General features: G+C 43.0%; 1 pseudogene; it reads left to right on the plus strand.

The window, feature by feature from the left end:
• Positions 1 to 1309: 1309 nt before the first annotated feature.
• LOC125364040 lies at positions 1310 to 6996 on the plus strand (annotated as a pseudogene).
• Positions 6997 to 15904: the final 8908 nt, after the last annotated feature.

Raw genomic sequence — 15904 nt, forward strand, 5'->3', positions numbered from 1 at the left:
ATGAATAATAGATATCATGATTTGGAACACTTACTTTCACTTTATTTACTTTTCATCCATTATAAAGCACTTGGGTTTTCCATATGTGGAAAGGAAGGCTTGGAGAGGTAAAGTAACTTGCCCAAGGCCACACAGTGGGGAGTGCTGGAAGCCCCATACAGATTCAAATTCAGACCCCTAGCCTGTGTTCCTAGCCTCTATTCTAATGCTTTCCTTTAGGGCATGCCTTAGGACATAGCTTTATGGGATGTGCAGGTGTATCAGAAGAGTGGCTCCTGTGGTCTGTATGTCTGGCTCTAAATTTCGATTTCCTGGTTGTTTTCTGCTGAGGCCAGGCCACCCTTGGCTCCTAATTTGCACACTCTACTTGGTTGTAACACCTGCTGTCTTGCAGTTTTTGTTTTCTGGTTTTTGTAGTGGATTCATCCAGACCTCCTGCTTCCTGATTTTCCTTTCTGACACTTTTGTCCTCTACCCATGTGACTAACTTACTTACTCGGGGCAGATTCATTTCTGAAATGCCAGTCTCTAGCATCCAGCCTGCTGTGCCTCTCTTTTTCCAGTTCCCTCTTTGTGAACCTTCAGCATTGGCTTTTCCTGAAGGCTCTTTTATTTGCGGTCCACTCTTCTTTCCAATTCAATTAGCCCCATCTCTGCTGTCCTAGATACACATCACTCTCATCCCAGACAACTGAATGCAGAAGCTCAGCTTGATTTGGCATGGGGTGGGGAAGGCAGGCACTGGCTTTGAGGCTTCCCTAGGTCATTTTCTTTTTGTGGTAACAGGAGTTTGAATTCAGTTCTTCATGCTAATAAGACTGGTGCTCTACCACTTGAACCATGCCCCTAGCCCTAGTTTGGTTTAGGTTTTTTTTCAAGTAGGATCTCCTGCTTGTGCCAGCAAAGCAGTGGGGGGTGGGGTAGGGAGGCTAGTATTGGACAGCAATACTCCTGTCTTCACCATTCTAACAAGGATGCTCTACCATGGCTGTTCCTCTCTATGTGATTTTGATGCATAGCCATCTTTGAGACCCACTGCAACCTGTGGGGGTGAGGAGACTTCTTATTTCTTCAGTTCAGCTCTGTCTTCTATTGCTTCCTTTTCCTCTTGCCCTTGTACTGACTGCATTAGTCACTGCACGGGAAATATCTGAGACAAAAACTTCAAAGTAGGATGTCTGGTGGCATGGTTCAAGTGGTAGAGTACTTGCCAAGTGAACATGAAGCCCTGAATTAAAACATTAGTACTCTCTTCCTGTAAGTGGCCTGAGGTAACCTGTGAAAATGGTTTGCTACTCTCTAGACCCAGAAAACTCACAAAATCATGCAAGTCAAGAGGTTTGAATCTTTGTGTTCACTTTAAGAATGCCAGAGAAACAACCCAGACCATCAAGGGTATGCATATCCGAAAAGCTACCAAATATCTGAAAGGTGTCACTTTAAAGAAGCAATGTGCGCCCTTCCAGTGTTACAATGGTGGAGTGGGCAGGTGTGCCCAGGCCAAACAGTGGGGCTTGAAATGATATGTCCTGGCCATCCCAGGGGACCATGGGAAGATAATCATAGACAGGAGAAGATGGTTTATAAGGAGGTTTATTAGTGGGGCCATAGCTCCCATGGGAGAGGGAGCTACATAGTGTCTGCACCTTATCCAGGTGGCAGCTTCTCTCTCTCTCTCTCAAAGCGGAAGTAGGTAGGTCTTAATAGTGAGTAGGAGTGGCTCATTAGGTATGGGTGGATCTGGGGTCTAGTGGGAGGAGCTGAGGACCTGAGGCTGGCGAAATGCTGACATTCCCCCATTTGTTGTTTATTAATAACTGAGGAGGGGTACCAGGCTGGGAGTATGGGCGGAGGTTGTTTCTTCTGGAGCTACTTCCTGCTGTAAAGGGGAGAAGTAGTCAGGGGTCCCTGATTGGTCATTTGGACTGGTACTATCCAAGAAATATTTGACAGTTTGGTTGGTAAAAGTCCTCATCGTTTCCATGAGAATGGTTATCAGGGCCAATGGGTGTCATGGTCTCCTCTGGTGACCTCCTGCAGCTTGGGCACATCAAGGAGTCACTGGGACTGGGGTCTTCAGGATCCAGATCTGCGCTGGGCAGAGCAGTGTAAGTGAAGCCTCCAGTTGCCTGTAGTAACAGGATGGCCTTGAACTGCAAGTTCCCAGGTGGCATCCTGGGTGAGGAATGTTATCCTGCTAAGAGACTTTTGAAAAGGTCAGGCAAAGAGCTGACAAGCTCACAGGACCAGTTAACATGAACGACATGGGAGAACACACCCTGGCTACAAGCCAGAAAAGTTCCATTTGGAACATAAACCCAATTGTGGCCCATTACAAGGAAGGAGGAGTAACAGGACTGGGGACAGGAAGGGAGTGTTTAGGGATAGTGGACTGGCTGGGAGTAACCAGTCAGAGGCTAATATATATACAAATAGGAAGTAACAAAGGCAAGAATGCAAGTTTCTGTCCAGATGGAAAATGTACAGGTATGGACATTAGGTGGGTAAACAACTATTCCCCTTGATATCCTGGCTCTGATTAATTTTGAAAGGGCAAGTTTAAATTGACTCCATTTAAATTGAGACTTCATCTCTTACTCCTCTCCATGGTTCCTCGTTGTCAGGATTGACCTAGTCCTGAAGGTCTAGGTGCTCATTGCTTGGATAGCTTGTCCCAGTTGGCATTCACGGGGTTTGTACTCAAGGCCTGGGCACTGTCCTTGAGCACTTCTGCTCGAGGCTAGTGCTCTACCACTTGAGCCATGGTGCCGCTTCCAGCATTTGGCTGGTTACTATGATATTAGTCTCTTGAGTCAAGCTTCCAGTCTGGCTTTTTGCTGGCTAGTTGGGAGATAGAGTTTTAGAGGGATTTTTTTTTTCTGCAGGGGCTGGCTTTGAACTGCAATCCAAGGAGTCTTAGCCATAAAAGCATTTTTTATTTTCTATTAAAGCAACAGGAGAATAATAGGAGAAGAGCTTACCTGTAACTTGTTGAGAATTGACCAACAAATACCTGCCAGAGTTCTGCTGTAACACTTACACTTTAGCTTTTTCATTTGTATTAAAAAAAACTGGAGCCTGGAGGTATTTGAAGAAATCTGGAGCCTAGGTGCCACCCATTGCTTCAGGCTGCTTGTTTTTACTTCCAAATTTCTTACCTAGAAATGCATTCTTGATTTCTAGAGCCTTTTGCTAACCTCAGCTTTAACACCTTCACCTCAGCCTCTTTTTGCATCTGAAAAACTCTGGTTTTAAAAGGGCCATTTTTTTTCTTTAGTCCCAATTACTGCATGAAGACCTTTGAACTCAAATGACCCTTAATGCAAAAATTACAAGTTCTGCAATGAAAAAACTCAATAGGTGTGTTAGGAGTCTTCAAACAAGAACTGATTAGTACTTTAGAGTTCATTGGACTATTTAACCACTAGCATTGTGCCAAGAATCCAAACTTGGCACCTTTTTGCTATTCACCAAAATGCATCTCCTTGGTTGCTTACTCTGAGTACTCTGGCTTTTGTAGGCTGGTGCCCTACTGGTTTAACTGGAAAATAGCATTAAAAAAATGCAAAGGCCACCAGGTAGGTGCTCACAAGGGTCATCACACTATAGAGAACAGCAGATTGAATGAGATCCATGTGCCATCAAATCCTATCATTTAACTTTACCGGCAGGTGGAAGAGAACACAAATGAATAATAATCAAGAGGGCAAAGGGTCAGGACAATGTAAAAGTCTCAGCTTCAGTGGATCCAAGTAGCTGTGTCTTCCATCCCGAATCAGTAGGCTTTGTTAGTCATGTGTGATGGAGGCAGGCAGGAGAGATGGGTTGGTTCTGGGCAAGGCTGTAGTGGCATCTCTCAGAGTCCCCTGGATAGATTGTCACACCTCCTGCTGGGTTGCCTGCAAATTTCTGCACAGACTGGTTAAAGACATTTGAAATGTCCCAGTTTTCCCTGTTCACTTACTCTGAGTACTCTGGCTTTTATAGGCTGATGCTCTTCTGGTTTAAGCAGGGTGACAAACCAAAGGCCAACCAAGTCTGCTCTCTGTAGCAGCCACGACAGTTTCTGAGACATGGAGGGGGAAGACACCAATGCTACCCCAATGCAAACCTGTGACCACCAAACACAACTCTGATGCTTTTAACCTTGGAGTAAGAGTCACAACATGTATCTTAACTTCGGTTACAACTCTGTCATGATAGGCCTGCTATAAACCTAACTCTAATCTTGGGGCAGGCAAAGCCAGGGCAGGAACACTCTGGGCCTGTCAAAATCTTCACAGGAACACCACCAGTGATTCCTAGATTCCCTGAGCAGTTCCTGCAAGAGAGAGAGAATAGGAATCACTAGTAGTGAAACCAGGCAGTTTGAGAGCAGACTGTGGAGGCAGCTTTCCTGTAGCCACGGGCTGCCACAGTCCACACAGCTAGCACACATGTCGACCTGCATCCTATAAAGCAAACTATCAATCCTGGGTCAGGAAAATCAAGGTCACCAGCCACATTTGCACACTCGTTCCAAAATGGCTCTGGTCCTTTGATCTTAAAGAGTTTATGAGAGCACAGGAGATAAAAACGGAGAAGCAAAATCTTAGTCTATACCAAAGAATTGTCAGGCTCAGATGTACACTTGACTTTTAGCAGAGATGGACATAAAGAATAACACTGGTTTTACATCATTGTACTTATACCATGTGCTGCATATTTGAACCTTTTGGAGTTTTTCTTAGGCACATTTTCTTGCAGCCAAACATGATCAGTTTGGGTTTAAAACCTGGGTGTTTTTTTTTCTTCTATTTCTTTTGGCTTGGAGTCTGGTGATTAGAGTCAGGATTACTTCCAGGCTGTTCACTGTGACTCCACCCATAGGCTGCAAGGATCAGTTTAACACAAGGCTTAAAGTCAGTTAAAATAGTAGTCAAAAGCAAGTAATTTTGAAACCATGATGCCATTTTTTTTTTTTGCATATTTTACCAACAGACAGTTGTGCACAAGCTTTGGGGCTTAGATTTTTTTTTTTTTAAATTGGCCATGTAAGTTTTCTGGAATTCCAGTGGCAAAATGACATTATTTGCCCATATTTAAAACCATGTGGTCATTTAGAAAAAAACCTTTCCAGCAAACAAAAATTTTCACAAATTATACAGTGAGGAAACCCAGGAGATGGGAGACAGGGCACAAACAGAACACAGACACGTGGCATGGTGTAATGGTGTTAAAGCTGGTCAGAGCCTTAGCAGGCTCACAGCAAGACACCTTCACCTTTAGCATTTGACTTTCAAGGTGCATTTGAATTGCAAGGCAGTAGTTACAGAGTTCAGCTGTGTGGTGCAAGGTTACTGGGAGCTTGAGTCTCTACATCCCTGCCATGCCTTGAGGAATTTGGCATGCCCATTACCTGGGGTGGGGGATGGGGGGAGATGGACTCCACCTCCAAGAGTTTTTGGAATCTTGATGGAACCAAGATGGCACTTGCTAAAACCAATTCTATTGTCCACCACGTGGTCAATGCTAGAGAACATTTAGGATTTAGCCAACAATAAGCAGAATTTAACTGAATCTCCAAGCTTAACAAACATCAATAACAAGAACAGAAAACCTTCCATTGTGTCTTTCAAAGCAAATGTTAAATAAATATTGGTACCTGTGGAAGCTAGCACCAGCCCATCCTGTATCACAGGCAGGCAGGCAGAGTTTAGAGAAAGGCAGAAAGAGAGAGAGAGAGAATTTCATCTGCCTGAGTGCTCATAGAAGTTATGTAAGCCCTGTAAAATATCAGAGGTCCCATGAAGGGGCCACATGGAGTTCCAAATTTGTATAAGATTGGGCTCAAACTTGAACAGCTTTCCTGAAGCATTTTAGACTGTCCCCCACTTGATGAGTGACCAGTGGAACTGAACTAGAGATAATGCAAATTCTCTGGACCTACCTAGCCCTGTGACTAATAGTCCCTGGGAGTGGGGCTCGGCACTTGGTGCCAAGATTTCTTTTTTCCTGTGTGGCTCTGAAGCCTCGGCCCTGTGACCCTACAGAAAATCAGATCCTAGCCCCTGGTTAAATGATCACTCACCCTGGTTGGAGGTTCAAATCTGTTATTGTTGTGGTTGATGGAAGTAGAGTGTTGGGTCAGGAGAAGTTACCTCGATGGTCCTCTGGGTGGGCTTTGGACAGCAGAATAGGTCCCGGGGCAGCTTGGACCCCACAGAAGCAAGGGAGCAAATACATTGGGGAACCTATCCTGGGTTCGGCATCAATGAAAGGATATGTCCCAGCCATCCCATGGAACCATGCAGAGATAATCACAGACAGGAGAAGGTTTATTTTTATTTTTTTGTTATATGAACGTATTTATTTATTTTTCTTACTTATTGTCAAAGTGCTGTACAGAGAGGTTACAGTTTCATATGTTAGGCCTTGGGTATATTTCTTGTACTGTTACCTCCTCCCTTATCCCCCGAGAAGAAGGTTTATAAGGAGGCTTATTAGTGGGGCCATAGCTCCCATGGGAGAGGGAGCTACATGGCGTCTGCACCTTATCCAGTTGGCAGCTTCTCTCTAGGGTAAAGGAGAAGTAGGTAGGTCTTAATAGTGAGTAGGAGTGGCTCATTAGGTATGGGTGGATCTGGGGGCTAATGAAAAGAGCTGAGGACCTGAGGCTAGGAAAATGCTAACAGGGCTGATACAGGGTCAGTGGCTTTAAAAGAGTGCTGAATTTCTCCTGCACATGCTTAAAAATTCAGAGAGTAATGCTGAACTGAAGGGTTTAGAAGTAGACTCCCTGGTCATAGAACACATCCAGGTGAACAAAGCACCCAAGGTATGCTACTGAATTTATAAAGCCCATGGTAGGATTAACCCACACATGAGATCCCCTTGCCACATTGAAATGATACTGAAAAGGAGCAGATTGTTCCTAAACCAGAAGAGGAGGTTGCACACAAGAAATAGGTATCCCAGAAGAAACTGAAGAAACAAAAACTTATGGCACAAGAATAAGTTTAGCATAAAATTGCAAATAAGCAAATGTTACCATTAAAAACCCCACAAGCACTGACAAACTAACTACCTAATAACCAAGGAAAAGTTTGGCTTATAGTTTCAAGGGTTTCAGTCCATGGTGGTTTCCCTCTGTTGATTTTGGGGTGTGGCGAAGCAGCACGGAATGCACACAAGGGAAGCAGTTCACATCATGTAACTGGTAGTGAAAAGGAGAAGGCAGGAGAGGGTGGAGTCCCAATCATCACTTCAGTGGCCTACTTCCCTTTCCCCCAAACACACACACTTACCTCACTTTCTTCTACTAGGTTTCATCTTTTAGAGGTTCCTCTACCTCCCAATAGTGCCACAGGCTGGTGTCTAAGCTTTCCACATACAGATATTTGGGGGGGGGGGACACTTCAGTTCCAGGTCCAAACTATAGTATGGCCATGCCCTAAAATGTCCCTAAATTATGGGTACATTCAATGATCTGTCTTCAATTTTGTTTAAGTTAAATTTATTGTTTAAAACGTCTTTGGGTTGCAAGTAACAGAATTCTTCATCACACAACCTAAGTAATCTCTAGAAGAAATGTATGAGAAAGCTGCAGGGAACAGCTCAGGTTCTCAAACACCTAGAAATGGGGGAGCGCATCTGGGGTGCAGAGGGAAGCCTAGCTCATGCTGTCATTACACACACACACACACACACACACACACACACACATACATTTGTCATATCCAGGCTGCTGGCCATTCTTCTCTCTGAATGCATGTCCTCCTGCTTTCTGTCATAATAAAGTCTGAGACAAGGTGGTACGAGCACATCTCAGATCTATTTTACTCAGATCTGGTACTTCCAGATCTAGTTTAAATTCCTAGGGGAGGTGTGCTTATGACCTGGGATTGACTCAAGCCCTTGCTCTCAGACCAATCAATTGTAACCTCTTTCCAGTGGATATTCCTCACAAAACCCAAATACTACAGAGATTGGATGAATAGTGAGAGATGCAACTTTCAGAAGATTCCAAAGTAGGAAAGAGAACTGTGTATCTAAAACAATAGCAGGTAGCTGATATCACTGAGTGCATTTACTCAAAGGTAAGGAGCAGCAGTACCATTGCAAACTTTTTTTTTTTTTTGGTGTCCTCAACCATTCTTTGATTGATTTATCATCAGTCATTTCTCAGTGACCTAAGCTTGTTCCTAGCCTTCCCATCTCACCCTACTTTGCAGAAGAGGCAGAAACTCATTGGACTCTCATTTCCTAATAGCCCAGGGACTGTTCTAGTCATAGTGATACTCACCTCACTAGCTTTTTATTTTTCTTCTTTGTTTTTGTGATGCTGGAGATTAAACCTGGTGCAGAACTTACTACCCTTGAACGACACATCTAGCATCTTACCTGTATTTTCTGCAGGCTTTTACCCTCTGACCTACTGAGGAACTGGGTAGAGGCTCTCCTATGTATCTCATAATCTTAGCTCTTCCTTCTCCTTCACAGTCAGACTCCTTTAGATGTTAATGTCCTATTTAACACTCAGTTTGGCTTCTACCACTACACCTCTTCCATCTCTAATTTCTGCCAATTCCTCCAACAGATCGTCAACAATGGCCTAACTGCCAAACAAAAATCAGCCTTCGCTTTAATGTGCCTCCTTGAGACACTGGACACAACCCATTAAATCTGTAACAAATCATTTCTTTTCTTCCTGTACCTGTGGACATGTCAGGCTCTCTTTAAGTCTTTCCTGAACTGTTTTAATAGTGCCAACAATAGCTTCTCTGGATTTCCCTTTATCTACTGCTTTCTACCATTGTTTGTCTAAAACAAAATGTGATCGAGCATTCTCCCATCTAAAATCTTCCCTTCAGCCTGGTGCTGGTGGCTCATGCCTGTAATTGTAACTACTCAGGTGGCTGAGATCTAGGGATCATGGTGTTGGCACTATTAAAACAGCTTGTACTGTGATTAATTGTAGATGAGAATCTCACAGACTCTCCTGCCCAGGCTGGCTTCGAACCATGATCCCTAGATCTCAGCCACCTGAGTAGTTACGATTACAGGCATGAGCCACCAGCACCAGGCCATTGTTGACGATCTGTTGGAGGAATTGGCAGAAAAGCATCTTAAGACCTTTTCTTGTCCTGGTTACTTTTGAGATAAGGTCTTACTTTCTGCTTGGGTTGGATCCTGGGCCATAGCTCTCCCCCATCCTCCATTCTTCCCTTTGTTCTGCTTCCTTGTGTAGCTGGGATGGCAGGTACCCGCCACCACACCCAGCCTCTTCCATTGGGATGGAGTTTCATACATTTTCTGGGCCACTTCTATCTTTCCAGTCTCATCTTCTATCTGTCTCTCTTTAGCTTCTGTATCCACTCATGCCTAGCTGCATGTAACTTCTTGCACAAGCCACATATTTGCAGTATAACTTCTCCTATCATTCTGTGCCTGGCACATTGCTCTGTTTTCACTACATAGCTTCCCTCACCCCACCCATTTGGTGAAGCTTTTCCTGACTGCTCCTGGTAGTTCATATGTTCCTTTTCTTTATGCCTAGGCCCCTTATGTCTCTCACCATTGTGTATTTATGAATTTTTTATATATATCATATCAGCTTTTCCCATACAAGCACATACTCCTCACAGGCAAAAGGGAGTTTACTTATCCTTAGTCTAATGTGTAATAAACAAACACCCCAATGGGAAGAGCATCCATAGAGATTGGATTGAAAAGCGGGGCCACACTACTGACTTGGAAGGCTATGCCACAAAACCCCAGACCATGTGGACTAGACCCTCCTTGGTGAGTTTTCACCTGTTTGCTTCGGATACATATTCCTTGATTCAGGAAAAGAACGCCTCTTCCGTAGACATGTCTGCTTCCTTTGGTAGCTTATACCAAAGACTTACTCAGCCATTTCAGGTCCTACCTCTACTTTTCTCCTTAAAATCCAATTTTGAAAAGCAACTTGAGGAGTTCAGCCACTGAAAGATCTTCATTGATTTATGTTGCCTTCCTTATTTATTAATGGAACCACTTTCTCCTTGATATTTTTTTCTCTCTCTCTGATGTCCTTGTAAAAGCTTCTTTCCTTCCTTTTAACATCATACATTAGATTTACTCAGCCTTTGGGTTTTCTTTTCTAACCTTTCCTTTTCCTTCACTGGAACTTTGGTTGGGATACTTTCATCTCCTGCCTTAGACTTCTATGCTCAGGAAAAATTTCAAATGATCTGAAATCTTCCTGATGGTCATGGAAGAAATAAAACTACTGGCTTCTGTTTTTCTATTTATTTTAACTTGAATTTTTACTGTCAAAACTTAATGCATGCTTAAATAATATTTTTTATTATTTATACACCTTTTAATATAGATTTGCTTGATCACTATTCATCAGTATAAAGTTGTAGAAGGGAATACAGCATCAACATTATGAAACCAATCAGATGTCTGGTTCATGTGACCTTGGCTCTTGATAAGCATTGTGGTTAAGAACAAGATATTGGAGGATATACTGCCAGCATTTCATATTTCAGTTCTATTGTATACTGGCAAAAAAAATCATTCAAACTTCTTAATCTTTTTGTGCCATAGTATCCTCTTCTACAAAAGTGGACTTAATACTATCTTCCTCCTGGAGTGTTGGGCTGATTAAGTTTATGGAAAGTTGTAATGCATTGAGAAGAGTGTCTGGCCCAGAGCAGCCCTCCATGGACATCAATTTTTCCTACTCTTTTCCTTCACAACCCCCTAGCTATTCTTTTGCTGTGCAGTGTAACATTGGTGAACAGTAAGTATTCAGAGATTGATTCCTCTAGGTAGAACATTTTCCTAGATATAATATGTATAATGGACAAAGGGTGAAGCAGACCCTGATTCAGACCTTGGGGAGTATAATTTAAGAAAAATGAAACTGACCTTTTTATCAAGTGCTCACAGGGCTAAGCAATATAGTAGTGATATAGAATTTTGTGTGCTTGTTCATTGAGAGTAGAGCCCACTCCAGCCCTTCTGGCTTGGCAGCTGACAGAGGACAAACTAGAATTGCAGCTGTGTGGCAGGCAGTGCCTACTTTTGTAGCTCAATAACAGACAATGCCTGCTAGTGTTGCAGCTCCACTGCCAGAACTGTTCTAGCCTGCTTGAGTTCTTGTCTCAGGAATTCAACAAATGAAGTCCAGGATACTGGAGGGTGACTGTGAAGAACTATGTTCAGAAGAGAAGAATCTATCCTATCATTTTCTCCAGGTGATTCTCTGTCTAGGTGTCTCTGAGTCCATGGGTTATGATACTCTGGGCTGGGCTCTGGTTGGTTACCCCTATTAGTTGCTTTGGAAGATGGCATTTTATTGGTATGGTTCCATCACATTTCAAATTGGTTATTCTTAATCAGATTCCTTTGGCAAACCCTCTCCCCATGGTCACAGGAAGGTTATAGAAATTAGAATGGGCTAGGGATGGGGAGAGGCAATATATTCTGAAACAATGTCCCTTTTGCAGTTAGTTTTAGACTACTAGGCAAGTTGCTGTTCATGGGCCCTGGGTCCTAATCTGTTCACTGAATCAGTGCCTCACCTACTATATTTTACATGATTTCTTCTTTATAGCAATTCCTTAATGGTAGACCATAACTCCATGTTTTGTAGGGGAAGCAATGAAAATTTAGTAAGAATAAAGTTCTTGTTCAACATCCCACAGCAGCTATGGGAAGCATTGCTAAACTGGGATTGGAACTTAGATTGGCTCAAATGTACAGCTATAATCCATCTGAAATAAAATAATGGAAAAAAAATGATCAGCTTCATGCAGTCCTATTCCTCTACCTAGACAGGAATAGTGGGTAGATGAGAATATTTCCCAGGGCTGGCAATCCTGGGCCCTGAGTGCCCATGCAGACTCAGAAGTGACCCGAAAGCCTGTTGCTCAAAGCTTTAGAAGCCAGAGACTTATGGCTTGAGGCCAGTTTGGAGGCTTATTACTCTGGGCCGTCACCACCAGTGGACTTGGGCATTTTGCAGCTGTGTAATTCTTCATTTCCAGCAGCTGTGAGTAGCCGTAATAGAGAGCACAGTATCAACCAAAGGCTCCTGCTACTATGACAGCTCTTGAATAGGCCTCAGGTGCTGGGATCCTCAGCCCTACAGCATTCTCTTAAGGGTTAAGATTTTCACTTCTTGTCAGTGGCTAGTGTTATAGCTCTTGGGTCTAGGTTGTCTGAGATCTTTGGCCCTTTAAGACTTGGCAGCATTCTGGAACTCTTCCAGTAACAAGCACCCGAGGTTTCACTTTGCTGGTTCTTTACCTTCTGTCCTTCTTCAGCCTTGGTTCTCCATCCTTGCTTAACTGGTCTCTAATTCTGCAGATCCTTGTTGTCTCTAGCACCCCATTCTCCATCAGTTCTGCCTGGTAGCTCTTTGGAGCTTTTAAGTTGCCCTTTTGTTGCTATTGCTGCTACTGTTCTGCTAGCACATCCCCCATCTTCTCTACTAATGACAAAGATCAAACATAGGCAAGAAATGACCACCTGAGAGAAGCCTTTTATTGGCCCTAAGGTTGCCTCAAATGAAAGCAGCACAGGATGGTGCAACCCTTCCCTCTTCTTCCCCCTTGTCCTGTTTATATGGCAACAAGGGGGGTGCAGTCCAGGTGTTTGAACCAATCACTGCACTCCATGCAAGGAGGACTGTGTTTGTACCAGTCACAAGCTTTGTGCTGCCCCCACCTAAGAGAGGTACTGTCCTTCTGGCCTGGCCAGAAACAGCTACTCAAAACAGAACCAGTGAGGGGCTGGGGATATGGCCTAGTGGCAAGAGTGCTTGCCTCATATACATGAGGCCCTGGGTTCGATTCCCCAGCACCACATATACAGAAAACGGCCAGAAGTGGCGCTGTGGCTCAAGTGGCAGAGTGCTAGCCTTGAGCAAAAAGAAGCCAGGGACAGTGCTCAGGCCCTGAGTCCAAGCCCCAGAACTGGCCAAAAAAAACCCAAAAAAAAAAACAGAGAGGAATTTCATCCTGCCTATTTATTTATAAATGTTCCTTTGGAGGATTTCCTGTTCATGTTTTTTACGGGTTACATTTTAGTTCTTTCCTGGAACAGCCTCTCTCTCTCTCTCTCTCTCTCTCTCTCTCTCTCTCTCTCTCTCTCTCTCTCTCTCTCTCCTCTCTGTCTCTCTCCTTTTTAAAAAGAAAAGCATAGTAATATAGTGAGCACAGACAATGTTTGTTGAATATCATATCATAATCATATAGACTTTACCAAGGGCCTGTGATAGAAAAAGTGTTGCATAAACTGTTTAAAACTGTTGTGACTAAGCATGTGCCTTCTGGAGCCAGGGCTGTGCTTGGCAGCAAGCGGCTGTGGTTGTCTTGTAGCTTCTTCAAGGTAGTGCTCAAAGCAGCAGTTCTGGCATGCTAGTTCAGCTGAATGGCTAATAGTCCTTCAACTCAGGACAGCTGAGAACTAGGGTTTAATAAAGAAGGAGTCAATCATCCTGACCCCTCACACTTTAGGTTATTTAAAGGAAAAATAAACACTGAAAGAGGCATTATAGCAAAAGTTTATCACTGGCATTCATAGTGATTTAATAGTATTCACAGTGCTCTAACAAGACTCTAGTCACCTACTGCCACATGGAGAGTTAGGCTCCTTTAATATGTGAATTGTTCTGGTATAAAGGAGAACTAAGGCTAAAAAACTGTAAAAACTGAAATACAGAGGGCAATCTGAGAGGCAGTAGCACCCCCACTCACCTGGGGCCTGGCCATTTTTACAGTGGTTTAATGGTTGTTTGCTGGGTGAACACATAGAAGTGGAAATGCAGCTTTGGGGAATGAGCTCCCCTTGGGTGAGCTGCGGTGAGTGAAACACACTCTCAGTCTCCTTCCTCTGTGATCTTGTCTCATGAAGGTTCATTAATGCTCACATTTCACTGTAAGGGCCCACACAAGTGAACATTGAGGGGGAAGGGATAACTCATTTGTGTGGCCAGATAGCCCAAGAATGGCTTTCTGGTTAACAAGAGTGGTTCTGGGAGCCTTTCCAGAATTTATACTCCTTCCATGACATGGTGAAACTCAAGATTTTGCCCAGGTCTCTCCTGCTCAGTTTGGCCCAAGGGCATTTCCTCTGTCACCAGGAAAGTAAACTTAGGTTTTCTCCAGTCTTCACATTTGCGATTCTGTCTGCTTAAAATGATCTTTTCTGGCTCCTAGAAGATTAGGCTTGCTTCTTTCTCTAATGCTAATCTCAGCATTTATAAGCTCCTCCCCAGGCTATTTCCCCACACTATCTCACCTAGTACAGAGACCAGTACCAGTCTATCATATAATCTGTTTTATTTTCTTCCTAGCTGTTGTTCATATCTCAGAGATGTTTGGTTTGTTTGTTTTCTGGATCTCTCATCTTCCTGAGTTTAAGTTCTGCAGAAGGTTTGTCTTATTTGTTCATTTTTATGGGCCAAATTCTTAGAGAAGTGCCTAGTATATAATAGGTAAGCAATGCAGTTTTGTGACTATGAAACAATGGGATTTAATTAAATGTTTGTTTTGTTTTATTTGCCAGTCCTGGGTCTGGACTAGGGCCTGAGCACTGTCTCTGGCTTCTTTTTGCTCAAGGCTAGCACTCTGCCACTTGAGCCACAGCGCCACTTCTGGCCACTTTCTATATATGTGGTGCTGGGGAATCGAACCCAGGGCTTCATATATACGAGGCGAGCCATATTCCCAGCCCCAGGATTTAATTAAATGTTGAGCCAGAAGCAGAGTTGCTTTTGTAAGCTCACGAAAGGGAGATTAAACCATATGATTTGGATATATATGTGCATATATGTGTATATTTACTTATATACACATATATGTACATATACACATAGAGATGCTTCTACATATATACACATGTATATGTACATATATATTTCTCATAAATATGTATGTGTGTATATTTATGTACGTATATATGTATTTATATGGATATATATGCATATATATATATATATATATATATATATATATATATATAGCTTGATTCTTGTTTGGTGTTCAGCACCTAAAAAGTTCAAAACAGAACCAGTGAGAGGAATTTCATCCTGCTTATCTACTTGTAAATGTTCCTTTGGAGGATTTCCTCTTCATGTTTTTTACAGATTACATTTTAGTTCTTTCCTGGAGCAGCTTTTCTTTCTCTCTCCTTCTCTCGCTTCTTTTTTTAAGAAAACATAGTGAACTCAGATAGTGTTTCTCAAATGTCTTAATCGAGTAGCTCTCACCAGAAAGACCCATTTGTCCTTTTGGTGTTAAGTTCCAACCTACTTCAGCACAATTCCCTTACTTATCTCTGTTGCCCTGACAACTCATTCTATTTCCAATCCCATTTCTTCCCTTGCTTCCAGGATATCTTTATTTTAGCATCTTGTGTACACTTGAAATGTAGCATTCCATCATAGTTAATATCTACAGTTGTAACCAGCAGTCCTCCAATTCCCAAATTACCTTCAGAGGTTCCACTTACAACCGAGTCTCTAAGAAGAGTGAACTGGGGTCACTTTTTACTCCCCTTTCCTCTGAGAGCACTTTATGAATTGTGTCCCCCATCTTCTGTGGAATGGCAGAGCCCTCAGGCCTTCCTAATTTTCCTTTGGATTTAAACACAAGGGAAGGGTCTCTAGTGGGCTTCAGTTAGTGCTTCTTATGGATGGAATATGTTCCTCAAAGTTCACCTGGAGGAAGCTTAATTCCTTGCTGCAGTAATGCTAGGATATGGAGCCTAGAAGGTGGTGTTTGAGTGATAGAGGTAGTACTCTCATGGAGGAGTTCATGTCTCGCTCCTGAATGAATTCTGCTCTTGTGGGACTGAATTAGTTGCCATGGTAGCAGGTTGTTGTAAATGAGGCTGGTCCCTGTGGATGGTCTCTTTTGGAGGCAGT

Source organism: Perognathus longimembris, chromosome 15 (genome assembly GCF_023159225.1).
Source record: "Perognathus longimembris pacificus isolate PPM17 chromosome 15, ASM2315922v1, whole genome shotgun sequence".
In the NCBI taxonomy this organism is placed as follows: domain Eukaryota; kingdom Metazoa; phylum Chordata; class Mammalia; order Rodentia; family Heteromyidae; genus Perognathus; species Perognathus longimembris.